We start from the raw sequence: 17,284 nt of genomic DNA, 5'->3' as shown, positions 1-17,284 counted from the left end.
ATGGCCTAATTATTTTACTGCTTTTTTTTTTCTCTTAACCAATGCCTGTCTGTCTTATTTTTTATTTTTACTAAATGCTTTAACAAATTACCCATTTATGTTATTATATTGCCACTGAATTTGGTATTCACCTGCTAAGAGCTCTCTAACAAAAGAGCTGTTCCTTTTAATTTTCATAATGTTGAGACCTTGTATGGAAGTGGTAGTGATTCCTACTTTCCAAAATCGTGTACGCTTACAGTGAATATAAGCAACTAAAACTGTATCATAAGCTTGGCATATTTCTTTAACTGTATTTTATTTTCTTGGGGCTAGAGTCAAGTCTAGATTTATAGCATGCAAACACAGGGTCCAATTACTCAAAAAGCTTAACACTATCTGATTTCTTCAGTTAATATTTTCCGTAGGCCTTAGTGTCAACATTTATTTCTGAGTCAATTGTCTCCCAATTTTCTTTTTTCCTTTTCTCTCTTAAACTATGGACAGTTTCATGATATACCAAATCTTTTCACTTTCATACCACCCTTTTTTCTGAGATAGCTTCCGATTTTCACTTTGGGATATTCAAGATGAAACTTCACAGTTAAAATATCATGCGTACTCTGGATTATCAATAAAAATCAATGAAAGGAAAACCTTAACTGCTGAAAAATATGAAGTGAGAAAATTTCAGAGTTGAAGTAGCAAGATTTGAAGCTTCAAAGTAGGAAGGCTAGAGAGGATCACTGACTGGAACAAGCTTAAATGATGCATGTCAGCAGCAGAAACAGAAAACTTCAGAAACAAGCCATAGATTGGAGCAGATATAGAAGTAATTATTTAGAAAGCATGAAGGGCTCATAGTCTCCCTCAGCCAAGAGAAATAAGGCAGTGATGGAGGATATGGCACTGCATGTACATTCTGCAGGCTGCTTTGCAGCTTGCCTCATTTTAGGAATGGGTTAGCCTTCAGATCCCAGCTATCAGGTAACAGCCGATGGCTGTCAGTTAATAAATACTGCACAAACACAGAGAAGTTGCTAATCTGATACCTGACACTTGCATCAGCTGCAGCCCGTAACGAGGTTTTCCTTTCTTCTATAATTAATGTAAATGAATACTGTGTGACAAAGCAAAGAAATAGACCTTTCCTTGCTGGAATCAGCAAATGTATTGTATGGCAATGAAAGTTACAAGATTAAGCTTTTTACCTGTTTAAAATATTCTCTGCAGCTCTGCTCTTCGTATTGTGGGAACTGTGAGCTATGTGATTAATAGCCATTTTTGTTACTTAACCAAATGTAAAGAAGCAGGTGACAGTATCTGGGGAAAACACTGAAAGGTTACTCAGAAGGGATATACTGAAGCTGATTTGGAACTTACGGAGAATTTAGGTATGTTCTAAGTATTACAGCATTACATCAGTCAGTTTTTTATAAGGATGCTGAATGATGTATTTGAGGCTAGTAGTAGAGACCACGTGAGAATGATAATAGAACTTTTTCTGTCCAAATTGGGATCAAAATTAAACTTACGTTCAGTACTGAAATCAGGAGGCCTGGATGATCTCTGCTGCAAAATAATAGCAAGTGAAATCATAAATACACAAGACATAATATTTAATGGATCTGTCAATGCCACTTTTAATGACTGGAAAAAAGGAACACAGGCTCAATATGAAAACAAATGAAATGTTCAAGTTGAACGAAAATGTTCCATCTCCTTAGTATGACTTCAGTACTACAAAAAGTTATATTTTGATGGACATGATGGCTGAACCTAAAGTAAAAAGAGAGAAAAAAAACATAGATTTGATCCCCGTGTAAATTATGTCAGGCTAATCCATAGGATAGCAATATAGGAGACCTGATTTTACCCATTTTTAATATAGTATCATATCTAGCATAGTGTTAAAATACAGGAGAGTACAATTTATTAAGGTGGTGAATAACAGAAGAATTGAGAGGTGGATAAGGCACTTGGAGGAGACTGTAAAAAGTTGGAAGTGGGAGTCAGTGGGTTGGACAGAAGTTGCCAGTGCAGCTCAAGCAGGTGTTGCCAGATTTGATTCTGAAAACCAATTTTTGCCAATGACAATCCCAGACTAAGAAGGTCTTTTCAGGTGGTGTTGAGCAGCTGTACTTTTACTGCAAGCTAGTTTCTCATTCCTTTGTTCCTGGACCTGCTGAAAAAAAAACCAAAATAGGATCTTTCCTTTAAAGAAGTCTTATGATTTTAATGTTGTAACACTTGGAAATAATGTTTAAGAACTCTTTTCCCAATGTGGGTCATTGCTTGCATTTTTCAATATACGTTACCAAACATTTGGTAGCGTTGAGTTGACATGAAGTCCACTACAGCTTTTTAATGCAAAAATGATAATAACATCTCCTGTTTATAGACTCATAGAACCATTTTTCTTGGAGAAGACCTCTGAGATCATAAAGTCCAACTGTTAACTCAGCACCAGGGTCAGGCTGACAGGCCTGTAGCTTCCTGGATACTCCTTCCTGCCCTTCTTGTAGATGGGCATCCCATTGGCTAACCTCCAGTTAGCCAGGACTGTTGATAAATGACAGAGAGTGGCTTGGTGAACTCCTCTACCAGCTCCCTCAGTACCTTTGAGTAGGTCCCATCTGACCCCATATACTTTTGCACATTAAGTAGAGCACCAGGTCACTAACCATTTCATCCTGGACTGTGGGGACTGTATGTTCATTATCATATAATATAAATATTTACTTGCATTATTATATTAATATAAAATAAGTCATTGTGACACCAGAAATATTTTGCAGTAAATGTATTGATTATTTAATTCCTGCAACTTCTTATAGCAAAGAAAACCTTTCTTCATTTTTGCTTCTGATAATTACCAACTTAAGGCATTTTTCACAGTATCTAGTCTGCTAATTAATGACAATACTGAAGGATGGGCATCTGATAATGAAAAATAATTTGCATAAGCTGCCTGCTGGAATGAAAGAGCAACTCTCCTTGCAAATCCACTATAAATAAGCATAAACTAAAAGATTAAATTTAGATCTTCAAAGCCACCTAAGGGATTCTTGGCTTTGAAAATCTCAGCCATGATGTGTACTAGTATAAGTGAGAGCAAACCAATTCAAATGCATAACAGCATGGGGAGAAAAAATTAACATGTGTAAATAATTTAGAAACGAGGCTGTTCTTTGGAGGACTAGCTATATTAGCTTCATCGTAATAGTTGTTCTCTCAAACATTGCTGGGAGCTGCTGCATTGCAATAACAGCTCATCCAGACCCAAGAAATGCCTCTGTACTCTGATTTGCAGGCATATCCTTTGGTAAAATAACTCTCCCACACAGAGAGGTGGAAAGATGTGACTGCCTGTGGTGAGAAAAATATTTGGGTCTTCATTTAAGTCCCTACAGTGAGAACATTTGGGAATCTGAAAGGGCCAGGGATGATAAATAGGAAATTTTTATTGGGGTTGTGGTTTAGAGTATACTCAGAAAGAGCACCTATTGCAGGCCTTCAAAATTGCATTGGATGTCATTGTAGTGTTGCTACATAAAGGCAAATGAGATATTATTCAGATGCTTATACTTACTTTGTCTATAACATAGCAGAAAAACTAGCAGAAAAGAGCTGTCAGACACAGAAAGAAATCTGTGGGTCTTTGTCATACCCAGCAAGAAAGAGAAACTAGAATGTTGCAAATCTTGTTGCAATTTAGTCAACCCAGTTTCCATCTTTTAATGAAGGTGGTATTTTCCTCCTTCTTTCTACCTTTCCACAGCAATGGATAAAAAGCAAACATCTTACAACTGCTCATATGCCTAAAATTAGAGTTGACTGACACGTTCTCAGTAAATTCTCATTTAATTTAATCTGCTGCCATTCATTTAACTCACTTTAAAAATTCTTTTTAAAAATGTTGCAACCCTGTCTCCTAGAGAATCTAAAAAGCTGCTGCTGAATCTTTTCTGCTTTTTCACCACTACTTTTCTTTCAGAAAGATTTCTTATTGCTTTCTGTTCCAAATGATTTTTTTTTTTCTGCATGACTTTTAACATTATTTAGTATGTGCTAAGATCAGGGTACCTGTGCACAGTATATTGTTGGGAACTCAAGATTTTTGGTAGGGTCCTTGCACCTATTACTTGTATGGTGATATCCCTTAGTCTCTGTTTAATGACTACTATGAGTTTCTTCAGTTACAGACTGAAGGCTAACCTGAAGGAGACTGATTGTTATTTCTTTTCTGTTTTGAAGTTTGCTTTTCTCCACATTTTTCCAAGTAGCAAGTGGAATAAAGGTGGGACAAAATGTCAGCTAGTGAGGAAAAATAGGTAAAAACATGACATGGTATTGCCTTTTCATCCATTCTTCCCTGGACCTGTCAAACATCATGCTAAACAGATGGCAGAGGCAGCACTATGCCACGGGAGAGCTTTTGATCTTTGGTGCAGACTTTCATAGCAAAATTGTCCAATCACCTTGTAAGCAGGCAAAATGCCATAGCAACAGATGAGGAGGAGTGGGAGTAGCCATATATCATATCTGTTTGTTGAGCTGAGACTGTCCAGAGGGCTTTGGGTTCAAATAAACAGCTTGCCTGTACTTGGTGCAACAAAAGGGCAAGGAAAGAAGGGGTTTCAAAGCTAAGTATATTCTTCCATGTTCTTATGCTACACATTGACATTGGAAAAATGTTACATGCTCTTTGATAAAACTTAGAGCAGCATAACAATAAATCTGTTAACAACTGGATTTCATGGTAGATTGTTTCCCAAAACATAGGTCTGCTCTGCTATGTTGCCATACTACCTCTGATGTTCCCATATGATGAAGCTGCAAGTAGGATGCTTAGGAAACCACCAAAATGTGAACATTCACTTTAAAAGTCTGTGTTTGTCAAGCTTCTGGATTAATCTGTCAAGATTTATTGTTTCTTGTGCGACAGACAGCAAAATAATGTTCTGTTTTGTAATCAAGGTCCTGAGACTATTTCAGTGTGTTTTAGTTAGTAATACACAGTGGTGTTTTCTGTCACTAGACATGTTTTGTATTCCAGGTTTCATGATAAGCATTTATTTCAGTGCATAACGGGAGTAGATTTTTATCTTTGCATAGTCATATTCAAACAAGAGGGTAAATAAAGATACTGCATTACATGCCATGTATTTTTGTTTAATAAGACTTTCTCAGTGAAGAAAGTGAAAAATTTCATGGCAATTGCCATAACAATAGGGCTTTCAATCTCACTTTGGTTTTGCAACATAGTATTAAATACTTATATAAATGCTGTTCAGGAGCAAAGCACAAACACATCTACATTGTCTTATTGTTTCTTCATACAGAAAGAGATTTCTTATGGCAACATGTTCTAATAATTTCTCATGTCATTCTAAGCATAAAATTATTGAAAAAGCTTAAATATTTTAAAGATTAGGCCTGTGCCATTCAGTAGAAATGTAATTTACCTCAACTGAAATAGCAATGAAGAAATCAGAGAATTAAATAGAATGTGCAAATGTTGCTAGAAGCTTTTGAAGTATTTTATCAAAGGATATAATTTTCAATAAAATTATGAAAACTTTACAGAAGGATAAATCAGAGATCAAAAATAATATAACTTGAAAATGGTATTAATCTGAGAAAACTGTATTTACTCCTTTCAAACACATAGTCACGCAAGAATGTTTGAGTAGCAATTTTACTAATGAATGTCATGATTCTCTTATTTTTTAGCATCCTTTCAGCAACCAGCTTGCAGATTCAGATAATTGTTTTGATACTTCTATTTTCCGTTGAAAAAAAACCCTCTTTTAAAAAAAGTCTAAAATTATGCTAAACCATAAAAAAAAAGAATGAAAAAATAGAACCCTCCCCAATTCCCCACCCCTATTTTTGACATGATAAACGATTACTTTTAATGTCTTGAAACATATTTTTAAACATCTGAATTGTTAAATACACTAGCTATGAGAAATGCTATCAGAATTTGACAGCAATTGAAAATATCAAACTACATTTGTTTTTTCATTACCTTTTTCCTTTTTTCTTTTGTTCCCCCCCCCCCCCCCCCCTTTTTTTTTTTCCTTTGACAAAAGAATGGAGAAGTTCAGCCTAGTTTACAAAGTAGTCTGAGAATCCCTGGAAAGCAATGACACAGGAATGTAAACCCATTCAAAATTTTACTTACACTTTTGTACAGAAACAATTTTGTTAAATCTTCTGATATTAATTCTCAAAATACTCAAATAATCTTTTTCTGTGCTGACTTAGTGAAGGATATAAATTATAGATAGTGATTCAACATATTCTTCTACAGGTACTTTCTCCAGACTGTATGTTACTTGTGTTCCTTTTGCATTCGTAGAGGGAGACATTTTATGAGGAAAATCAATGCTAAGAATGCTGAATAAGAAATAAGCACCTCTTTTTTCTATTTCTCTGCCCACTGTCTTTGAGCAGTTGTCCTTCTGCATTGCTCTAATTTGCCTGTACAACTGATTTTTCATAGTGGTCCAAGCAGATTGTGAATATTTGCCCAATAAATTTGTTGAATTTTAGTAAAAACAAAACCCCAAGACCTTGACAGTAAAGTTTCAGATGAAACACGTTTTGTTATAATAAATAAGCATGTTCCAATGGAAAGCCTTTCTTTATCTCTAAACTGGTGAGTCTACATAGGAATACTGGATCCTTTCCATTCCTTCCATTACTTTTTGTTAGCATGTTCCAAAGATTTCCAGTACCATTGTAGAGATTATTTTCCCTTCCTTTTTGGGGTATTTAATTAATCAGAAGCAACTAGTAATCACCTTAGAATTTATTATCCCTTTTACTGACAGTAGGATTCTGTACTTTAAATATTGTATTTTAATTTTGTATGTAAATTCCCTATCTTTTTGTTTTGTTTTGTTTTAAAAAAGCATGATCCTATGGATCAAGACTTTTTCTGTCTGGTTTTCAAACCCTGGAAAACAACACTTCAAAAACTATTAATAAAAACCTATTATCACGTGGTCAGCGTAGCAATATACTCAAGCATGAATGATTTCTAGAATTTGTGGCTGAATTTCCTTCAGCTGTAAAGATGAAACTGAAACTGTAGAAAGGAAAAGAGAAAAGACATCAGACAGTAACTAGCTGAACAGTTGTTCTGCTTATTCATGTCTTTTTATTTTCTCTTCTGTTTCTGCAAGACAATTCAGCATGAAATCTTTGTGGCAAGTATCTGCCTTAGAACTTAACAGTGTAAGGACAGGTAAAATCCTAAAACACTTTCAAGCCCCTCCTCACCTGCCCTTCAAGGTCATTCTGTTTTCTTGCTGTTCTGAGCTGTAGCGAAGATTTCTCAGTCTCTTCATGTTCAGATGCAAATTCAGAGTTGAGTTCAGCAAATGGTTTCTTACTTACCCCTTTTCTTTTTCCTGGGTACCCATTATTACTGGATGTAACAATTTCTCTGAAGCTGCCACTCTGATTCCACTGTCTAATTAGCAAAAATCAGTGGTAAAAGAGGTCTCACAGGCTCCTCTCTGAATCTTTAGATTTCCTATTCATGTTTTGATTTTTGCTTAACAGTCTATAGACCTCTTGCTGTGTTCGTAAGTGGTCCACTTATCTGACCTTTTGAATGAGAATTTTTTTGCTGACTTTTATTTTTAAAGATTTTTTCACTTTGGACGCAATTTTTTCAAGACAACTCATCACTGGCCCAACTCTTCTTGCATTATACATAGGTAAAATAATAGGAGATAAAGCATGCTCAGTACTCAGTATGTTTTAAAATCCTAGCCATGAAATTTCTCCTCACCTCTCTGTAATCAGGTCACCCCAGTAAAACCTCATTTGTTTGTTCATCTCAAAAGTCCTTCACAGAAACCATTCTGTCAGCAAATGTGCTCATTTTTTTTCACAGCAGGTTAAAGTTCATGAGAAGAGATGAAGTCTCTGCAATGGTCAGCCTCCAAATTAACGTCATTCTGTCAGGAATAGATCTAAGGTTTAAATATATTTAAGCTAGAAGCCAGATTAGAAGTGAGACCAGTCTGCAGATACTAATTAGCAATGTGGCTATTTTTAGTCTTATTATCAATTAGCCAGTAGTCATGTTTTGTACCATGGTCATTTGTGTAGCTCCTCAGAAAAAGTGCCCACAGCAGATATTCAGAAAAATGCATGAGGATTTATAGCTGAAGGAGATTTTTGTGTTTGGCTAAGAAAAATTGAATAAAAGCAATCAACAACAGTGCAATATTGACAAGATCCAGGTCTAACTATTGGGATGAGCATCCAGACTCTGTTATATTTTAGGATTTTTACCTCTTTCCTTGAAGTGTTCTTACTTCATCCTTGACTATCAACAATATTGTAGATATTGGTAGCATATCTTTAATGGTTATTTACAAAATGGTGAAGAAAGGGCAAGAGAGATTGCCCTACCCACGATTTCCCTGAATTCAATTTTGACCTAGACTAAAAAGGTTGCCCCTGTTGCATATAGTTCTGATCCTTCTGAAGAAAATAGCAAAAGTTAGCATATGTACTCTGGTAAGTACACTCTGTTGTCAACTACAGAGGTTTAGCTTAAATGGATAATGATCTGGACTTGGGGTGAGGGGTCTTTTTTGTGAACATTTGAAAGTGGTTATTTCTCATGTTCAGGGCCAGGGCATATGCACTACTGTTAGATTTAAATACGCATTTGTAGTAAAAGATGTTTAAAATTATTAGGTGATGAGCATTCTGTTTTCTTTTGCTGTAAATTGAGATTTTTCTTCTATATCGATTTTTTAGATAAGGTTTATAAGTGTGCAGTGTGTAGTACAACAAATAAAATCTTATTTGTGGGCAACATAATGCTAATTCTTTTATTATTGGCTGTCTGAAGTGGGCTGCCAAAGTGTTCCGGTTTGGAGAAAGCAATTTAATGACTCCACTTGACCTTTTTTGCCAAAATGTTGGGTCATTGAAAGCTGGCCCAACACATTTTAAGGATGAATGCTTAAAAATCTAGAAATCTTCAGAGTATTCAGACATAGGTTTCCTTTTCTGAGTCTCTGGGTGCTGAATTAGGCAAAGGAAAAAAATCTGACAGGCAAACACTATAAAAATGGAGCAGATAGTTTCACTAAAATAGACAGCGAACATTGTTGGTCACTCCATCCATCTGCAAACAGCAGCACTGAGATGTAATATGCTAAAGGTAGTATTGCCAGCAGTGAAAAATTATTTCATCATTTACTTGCTAAAGGTGAAATGGACTGCAGGTTCATGTCAGAGAAGGGAGAAACAATGTTAACATGCAAATATGTCTTTAATTAATTTTTAAAGCAGTAACACAAGCGTGTGGATGCAACAACGTGCCATTGTGTCTTTAAAAAAAAAAAGGAGGGAGAGAGAGATATTTTTTCTAAAATTAGAGTTTAATACAGTCTCTGGTGAAACTTTCCTAGAGGAGACAATGGAAAGTAATCTCTTTACCTCATTATTTTTAAAAAATATAGATATTTCCTAATATTCATAGTTCTAAAAGGCTTTAATGTTGAATCACTTGAAGAAAAGGATTAATACAAAATTCATAAAAAGATGGGGGGTGGGGGTTGTGTCCAAAAGTCTTTTCAGTTAGATCAAGTGTATGCAAAGCAAACCCGTAAGGGAATGTCTATATTCAGGTTTATACAATTTTGATTAACCCAAAAGGGTGTTTTTTCTTACTGCCTTCTACAGGAGTGTGAGACTGCAGAGAAATGAGAAATGATAACGCCATTAGAGTTTACATGTAGGTCCACATTTAGCAAACCTGGCAAGCATGAAGAGAAATACTTCCTTGAGTACTCTGCTGAAAGACACCCTTAGTTCCCATCCTTGAGATTGATGTGTACTGTAGTCACTTAAATAATGTTTTGTAATCCCACTGCAAATGGAAATTGATTACAACAGCTGTAACTGATTTGGCTTTCTCTGTATATTCAAGACATCTTTTTTGGCGTATTTTTTCTGGTAATGTAACATAGGTCAATGTTTTAGTTAATTTAAAATGTGTGTAAGCTCTGAACCTCAATTTAGAAGGTAACAGCAACCTGCAACCTCATTTAGTTGTGTATCCTTTAATATGGCAGTTTTGGAGGGTGATTATGAAGTAATAGAAAAATAAATAGGGAAAATATATGTTGGCATTCACCATTTTAGTACATACACTAAATACATATATCTAATATGCAATTCTATTATTAGAACTAACAGGTCAACATATACAGTGAACTTGAATGCAAATGGTGATATTTTTATTGCATAATTTTGCAGGTGTAATTCATTCCCAGAAGGTGTCCTGCCAGAATTTTATGCAGCAATGTAATATTGAATCATCTGTATTATTGGTAGGTGGTATTCTTGTCCAGGTGCATCAGTGCCAAGAACACTCCTCCCTTCCCACTCCGCCTCAGTCCTGCTTTTGTGGGCTTCTCTTCCCATCCCTTCTGTCACTTCTGCTCTCATTTTACCTTTCCCTTGGTCAAAGCCCTGTCCCTCGCAGCAGCAAAATTAAACTGTTCAAAAGATTGGAATCATCTTAGACTGAATCCAAATGACCTAACCTAACCCTATACAGTGGAAGGTTGATCTCTCTGTACTATAACACTATTTTATCTGAAAGTTATTTGTCTTACTTCTGCAGATGTTACAAATTACTGATTAAAGCTCAATGATGCTCAAGCCAATCCTGGCACTGTCTAATCTTATTTTTCCTCCTATCCATATTTCAAACTTCTGGCATTTTATCTAGCTTTATTGAAAATGTAAAGTTTGTTCTCAGGCCTCTTAAGTTTTATTTCATGCTCAGTTGTGGATATTTTTTTGTCATTTTGTTATTTTGGAATGTCTTGCTGATTAAAGAGCATTTATTTTCATAATTACATGTTTCATTTTTGGTACATTAACCGATAGCATATGTACAGAATTATGAATATTATTTGAAATAAATAAGTACATCTGACTAGCTGTCCAGATAAAATAAAAGTATTATGCTTTGATTGCATTTATGCTGCTTTTGATAATTATGTATGATGAGTAAGGGATCTTTTTTTTTTTTTGGCATAAAAAGAAAATTACAGATACGTATTAGGGAACTTTGAACTTGCTAATGTATGTGAAACAAACTTTATTCTAAAATCTATACTCTACCTGTCACTGAAAAGAAAGTATGTCTCACTATTTGTAAATAATGTATGATGGAACAACATTGTCATAACAACTTTGAACTTCATGAGCTCTGAGTGGGATTCAGCCAAAACACTAGTGACAGAAATATGCATGCATGATGCTAAATAATTTAGAAGAGCTTGAAAAATAGAGTATTGTCATGGACAACCTGTGAATAGAACAAAATACTGAATACAATAAATAGGTAACTTCCAAGAAATTATTTCAGTTATTTTTAGTGCTAGGTCAAGTTTGATTTGCACATATATGTGACTTAATGGGACAAATCAGGTGCTTAATTTTAAACATAAGATTAAGTGCTTCACTGGATCAAGACCCTGTTTGATAGTACCTTGTCCTCTGGCCTATGCTAATTCATTTTCTGGTTGATTACAGTGGTCTATAAAGAGTGTGAAATTGCGTTCCTTTGGAATTTTCTCACTGTGATAGCAATGTGTGCATCTTTTGAAGGTTATCTGCCCAGGATTCATCATCTGTGGTAGAGTGAGATTCTCCTCCCTGTATTTCTTTCATGAATGGGAATTTATACATTTTAGCTCTATTCAGGGCTGAATAGAAGCAGCAGTTTTCTGTCTCACTTCCCTGAGTTCTTGAAATTACTTTTCAAGCTGGGACATGTTATGAGGGGTTTCTGCCATATCCACTGTTACATAGAGGTTGAATGAGTTTGCTGGAACTTCTGTTGTTAGTGGCACAACTACAATTGGTTTATCTTTGAAACCTATTAGTTAAGGGGATACTGTAAAGAAATTATTGTTGAAGCCTCATATCTGAAAGGCGTTTACTTATGAGACCTACAAAACTTCACCATTATCATCTTTGTCTCAGGCTATGCCAGCCTGCTTAACAGGCTGAGAAAAAGAAGGGTGAAGGGACACACACACACCCTGCCTAAAGCTTTTCTGATACATGAAGTGCTGACACAGGCTCTGTTCAGGTTCTTGGCACAACAACCCTTTCCCAAATGTGCCAGTTGATTTGCAAAGCAGGCTGCTGCCCTCGCGGACAGGGAGTCAGGACCAAGAGATGTGTTGGTCTGTACTAGGGATAAAGGTTTCTTTAAGGATAGGGATAAAAAGGATTCCCACTTGGCGTGTTGGAGAAGTCAGGAGATGATCAGAAAGGGAATTCTTTTGAGAAAGGATCATCATTTCCAAACATCCTTACGGGAAGTTCATCTGTGTGCCTTTTGGTTTTTACATTTTATGAAGGATGATTGATAGAATCATAATTCAGCATTAATCTCTAACCACCTTACCACATCAGATTAAGGAAGCTGGTGAGAAAAGGCATGTATTCAGCCCTGTTGTTTGCATCTGGATGCTATCATGACTGTCAGATGGTGGTCAGTCTTTATAATTATGAAAAATCAGATGTATGCCCTTTTACTGTATACTTCTGGCTTAAGACATTTATTTTGCTTATAGAGAAGATGAAATGGTCTGCAGAGGAACGAGAAAGCAGCTGGAGGAGTGTTTTTTCCTCCAGCTGGCCTGCTTGCTGGAGAATAGGAATGGAGTTTACCAATTCCAGTCTGACTAGCTCTCTGAAATGAGCGGACGAACCCACGAGTTTAGTTCATGCTGCAGAAGACGTACCTAATACTTGAAAACCTTTATTCCCTGCAGGTTGTGCTGAAGAACAGTTGAACTTCAGTTTCCCAATACTGCAGCTGAATCCTAAATGGCACCATGATTGAGGTTCACAATCTCACGTGATCTAAATATTTTACAGTCATTAGCTTCCCAGCATTTATGTCAAAATACAAAGTACGTATTACGAAGAACATGAACCTGTTTATCCTCAGAGAAAACTGGGATTTCCATCCAACCTACATGAGACATTTCATAATAAAATAATATGATTCTTTAGAACAGATTATTCTTAATTGTGCCTTCTTGCACAGCTTTGTAACCTTCCAGTTTTCTTATAGGAGAAAATATCTGACTACTTCTGAAAACTACATCTTTAGGTTTAGATTCTCATTCTGTCTTTTATGCCTTTCATTTTCTGCTCATTCAATCAGTCAAACATGCTAGACAGCACCAGCTGTCTCCCAAGGATCTAAAACTTTCTCTGTGCTCAGTAGGAGATCAGCTGCAGACCAAGAATAACAGGAAATACATTATTTATGTTCTCCATTCCTTCTGAGCTGGCAGCTCCAGAATTCTGGGAGGTGTAAACTGTATTGAATTTTCCATGTGTCGATGTAAATTGCAACATGCTCTTATTAAACATTCTGGAAGTCTTGAAAATATTTCTGTTATAGGTTTATCTCCACCTTTTCCTCTGTTCTCTCTCTCTCTGTGCCCCCCCCCCCCCCTTTTTTTTTTTGTTCTCTTCTGAATAAGTTATTTATGCTATTCTGCAAAAAAATAAGTTGATAAATGTTTACTCTACCTAATATTTGCTTTATGATTCTCCCCATTCCTGTCCTCGGTTAAAAAAAAAAAAAAAACAAACAAAAACCAAAAAGGCAAAAAACTTCATACTGTGAAGACCTAAGATGTCCCTAGGACAACACTTACAAAACTACTGGATAAATTGGCCATGCCTAGCTGTACCTGGCCAGATTGGCTAGTGGTGGCCATGAGATACGGCACTCTATGCAGATATTTGACTGGAGGAATGCATGTACAAAAATATTTTGATTTTTAATATCCACATAAGTTGTAAAAACAGAAGAAAAGAAAACCTCCATAGCTGTCCGCAATGTTGATTTCATTTGTTCAATTTAATTTAGCCTAAGCTGCTTAGTGTTTTACAATAAACAGAGAAAGCACCCTGGCAGCACAGTTGCCCTCCTTCTGAAAGGCCGCTGAAGAGCCTGCATACAGCTTCAAGCGTATGCAAGCTTTGTTTTACTTGTAAAAATAACAATAAAACAGAGTTTCTCACTGCTGCATATTCAGACTGAATAGATTACTCCATACACCTGTCATTGCCTCCCCTCTAACCTGACGGGTAGTGTGATTTGTTTGAGAATATTGGTGAAGGGTCAGATTATACTGTGGGAAAAGAGTTGAAGCAATTTCTGACCTAATTCCAGTACGAGACATGAAATGCATTTCAGGAAGAATGCTTTCTGTCAGCAGGTGGATCAATTTCTACAGTAGTGTAAGGAATGCATGCTTGGTTTTCAGGTTTTAATTAGCATTCCAGTGATCTTGATGAGCTGATTACGCAGTTCAACTCTACCTCTCACAAATGACACGTTTGTAAAACAGGCTGCTGCTTTTCTGTGCTATGCAAGAAAAAAAGGCCTATCTGCCACACAGACAGAGCTGCTTCTTGACTTCTTTAAAAATCTTTTTGGAGTATGTCAGTCAAAGAGTAGAGGTGATATGCAAACCAGGTCTCTAGCGTCTCAGTTTTTGAGTTATGCTTTCTGAGTTCTTAGCATGATGACAAAACTAATCTGACCTTTTAAATATAAAAACATATTTCTTGTTCTCTGGTCTGTGGAGGTAGTCTTCAAAATATGCATTTTACGTTGGTGTTTTCTCTCTTGCTTTCTCCTTTTTTTCCCCTTTCCTCTTGTTCTCCTCCTGCTTTGATGTTCTCCTTGGCCTGATCTATGTCCTTTCTCTCTGCTGTGTTACACTTTCTCTCCTTATGTTCTTTTTGTCTCTTTTACTTTAACGGCCAGATATTATCTTCCTCTATACAGAGAGCAATTTGATGTATTTTACTTCAAAAGCAAGTGCTGTTTGACCAAACACCATTGTGTTAATAAAAAAGCAGAGAAGAGACTCTTTCTTCCTAATCAGTATGATGAATCCTGGCTATTGTCTGGCTTTTAAACCATAGTAATGAAGCCATAGTGTTTAATGGTTATGTCCAAATTAGCAATACTGGTTTTTCTAAATCTTTTTAGCTACCCTGGTAATATCTGTATAATACAATACAAGAACATCCATATTCTAGATTAGTTTATTTTATGTGATTAAATAGTAAAATATAGATTTCATATATGTGACATCATTCTACATCTTTATTAATCAAAATGCAATATATTGGAGTAGTATTTTTTATTCATTAGAAATGAAATAAAAAGGACGAATGTGTCTTTCACTGCCTGTTGCAATAAGAAGATGAAATATTGTGTCATTATTAATGTATTCATTATATGCATTTTTAATGACTTACATCAATAATAATGCATAAAACTAAGCTTAGATAAAGCAACAGAAAATGCATCTTGATTCTATTTCACATAGGCAAACAAATGGCAAGAATTGTAAAGGGTTCTGCAAGACTTTTAGTGGTAATGTTCTTTAGAAAGTGAATTCTGCATCTGTGTGTTTTGGAATCTGTATAGTGTTAAGAACTGATACAGGTTCTGTAAGCCATATTTTAATAATAGTCTCATTTTAATTATATCTACCTGTATTATTGTTCTGAAGTACAATGGCTAAATGCCCTTTCTCTCCCAGTGTATCTATAGTAATTTACTCTGCTTCCTCAACTACAATACTAGGCATCCTTTTTTTGTCTAAAGTTGTGTATTACCAGTGGTAGTTGGGAAAGGGGAACCCTTGGGGCTTTTTGCTTTTATTTAATACTTAAAACTATATGCACACTCAAATATGCATATAGATGTCAATCTATATATTGTATTAATGTAATTATAAAGATTGTGTATAATTTATATATAAACTGAAAATATTTTCAACTGTGGGCAATCAATTAAATGTGCTTCAGGATTATTACTTTGGATTTTGATAGCTTAATAGGGCATAGGCCCTATAATAGGGCATATTATCTTCTATGAAGATGAAATTTCTACAGGGTAGTAAAATTTCAGTGAAGTAAAGTATAGTTCCTTCAAAAAAATAGTCAACTTCAAAAATAAACTAATTTCAAATTCAAAAGCGATAGCTTCCCTTAGTCTTATTTCTATCACAAAGGAGATGAGAAGGACATTGGAGATTAGTGTCATGTTTAGATTAGATCTCTGCAAAAAATATAAACACTAAACAACTAAAGCTGCTTTCTTGAAAGCAATTTAAGCCAATCAGATATGGACAATCCTCTTCAGGAGTTTCACATCAACTTCATTTCTGTTTAGGTTAGCGCTGTGCCTCCCTTCTGACCAGGAATACCTGACAGGAAAAAAAAAGTTCCTCAGTGTGGTCCAGTCAATATTTGACTGGGATAAAAAGTAAATCTTGAAGAATATATTAAATATAAGTAAAATGGGGGTTTTTGTGAAGAGATAATTAAACATTTCCATTTCACTGGAAATACTTCTATGTTAGGAGGTTTTCCACTCCTCCATTGGTCAAAAAATCCATATCTTCAACAAAATAGAAAATTCAAGAAATTTTGGTGCTATAATGCTGAAATGTTATCCCCTGAGTTTTTAATTAGCATTTTCTTTTCCCTATGAAAACCACCGAAAAATATATATCCTTTTTTTCTGAAATGCTTTGTTCCACTTGACACCGAGCAGCAAACCACTTAATTTGTGTTGTGCTGTTACTGGTTTATGTTAGTTCATGTGCCTATTTTACCAACAAATGCAAAGGTATTTGACCAGCCTACCATTACTTTGGAAGAAAGCCACAGTTTGTCAGCATGCCCTAAGTGAAGACCAAGCCTGTGGACATCTGAGCTAGTGGCAGATTGGTGTCACACTGTTGCACAAAAAAAACCCCCAACCTAATAATCTTGATTTCAACAAAGCATTTTGATTTGGGTTGATTTAGCCTATAAAGGTTACAGCTTAGCTACATTCTTCCTCTCTCCTTCATGGTTTAAAGCTTTGGAAATTTTGAAGAAACAACATAGCTGAATATTGAGAGAATTTCCTTCTAGCTTGCACTTTTTTCCTCTGCTTTTATATTCAACATCTCTGGAGATAAAATGCAAGACATGAGCATATTCTGGATATGATTTTTCAATCGATTCTTTTAGCCTAGCTTTTCTTAGGAACAGTTTTCTGTTCCAACACATCATCATATTTAAGACATCACAGAGCAGGAAATTATTGGATTAAATCTTAATTCCATTGAATTCAGTGAGAATTTTTCCCTCATTGATACTTGTAGGACTAGGATTTTGCACCTCCAGCACCTGTGCAGAG

General features: G+C 35.6%; 1 long non-coding RNA gene across 1 annotated transcript in view; it reads left to right on the top strand.

Moving 5' to 3' along the window:
* Nucleotides 1-17,284, top strand: part of LOC130158240 (uncharacterized) — a 376,714-nt gene that overhangs the window by 211,743 nt on the left and 147,687 nt on the right. Inside the window, exon 4 of the long non-coding RNA XR_008825220.1 lies at nt 10,282-10,355. This is a non-coding gene — a long non-coding RNA (uncharacterized LOC130158240). The remainder of the gene's footprint in view (nt 1-10,281; nt 10,356-17,284) is intronic.

Source organism: Falco biarmicus, chromosome 13, assembly GCF_023638135.1.
Source record: "Falco biarmicus isolate bFalBia1 chromosome 13, bFalBia1.pri, whole genome shotgun sequence".
NCBI classification, from domain to species: domain Eukaryota; kingdom Metazoa; phylum Chordata; class Aves; order Falconiformes; family Falconidae; genus Falco; species Falco biarmicus.
This window is presented reverse-complemented; position numbering and strand designations above follow the sequence as displayed.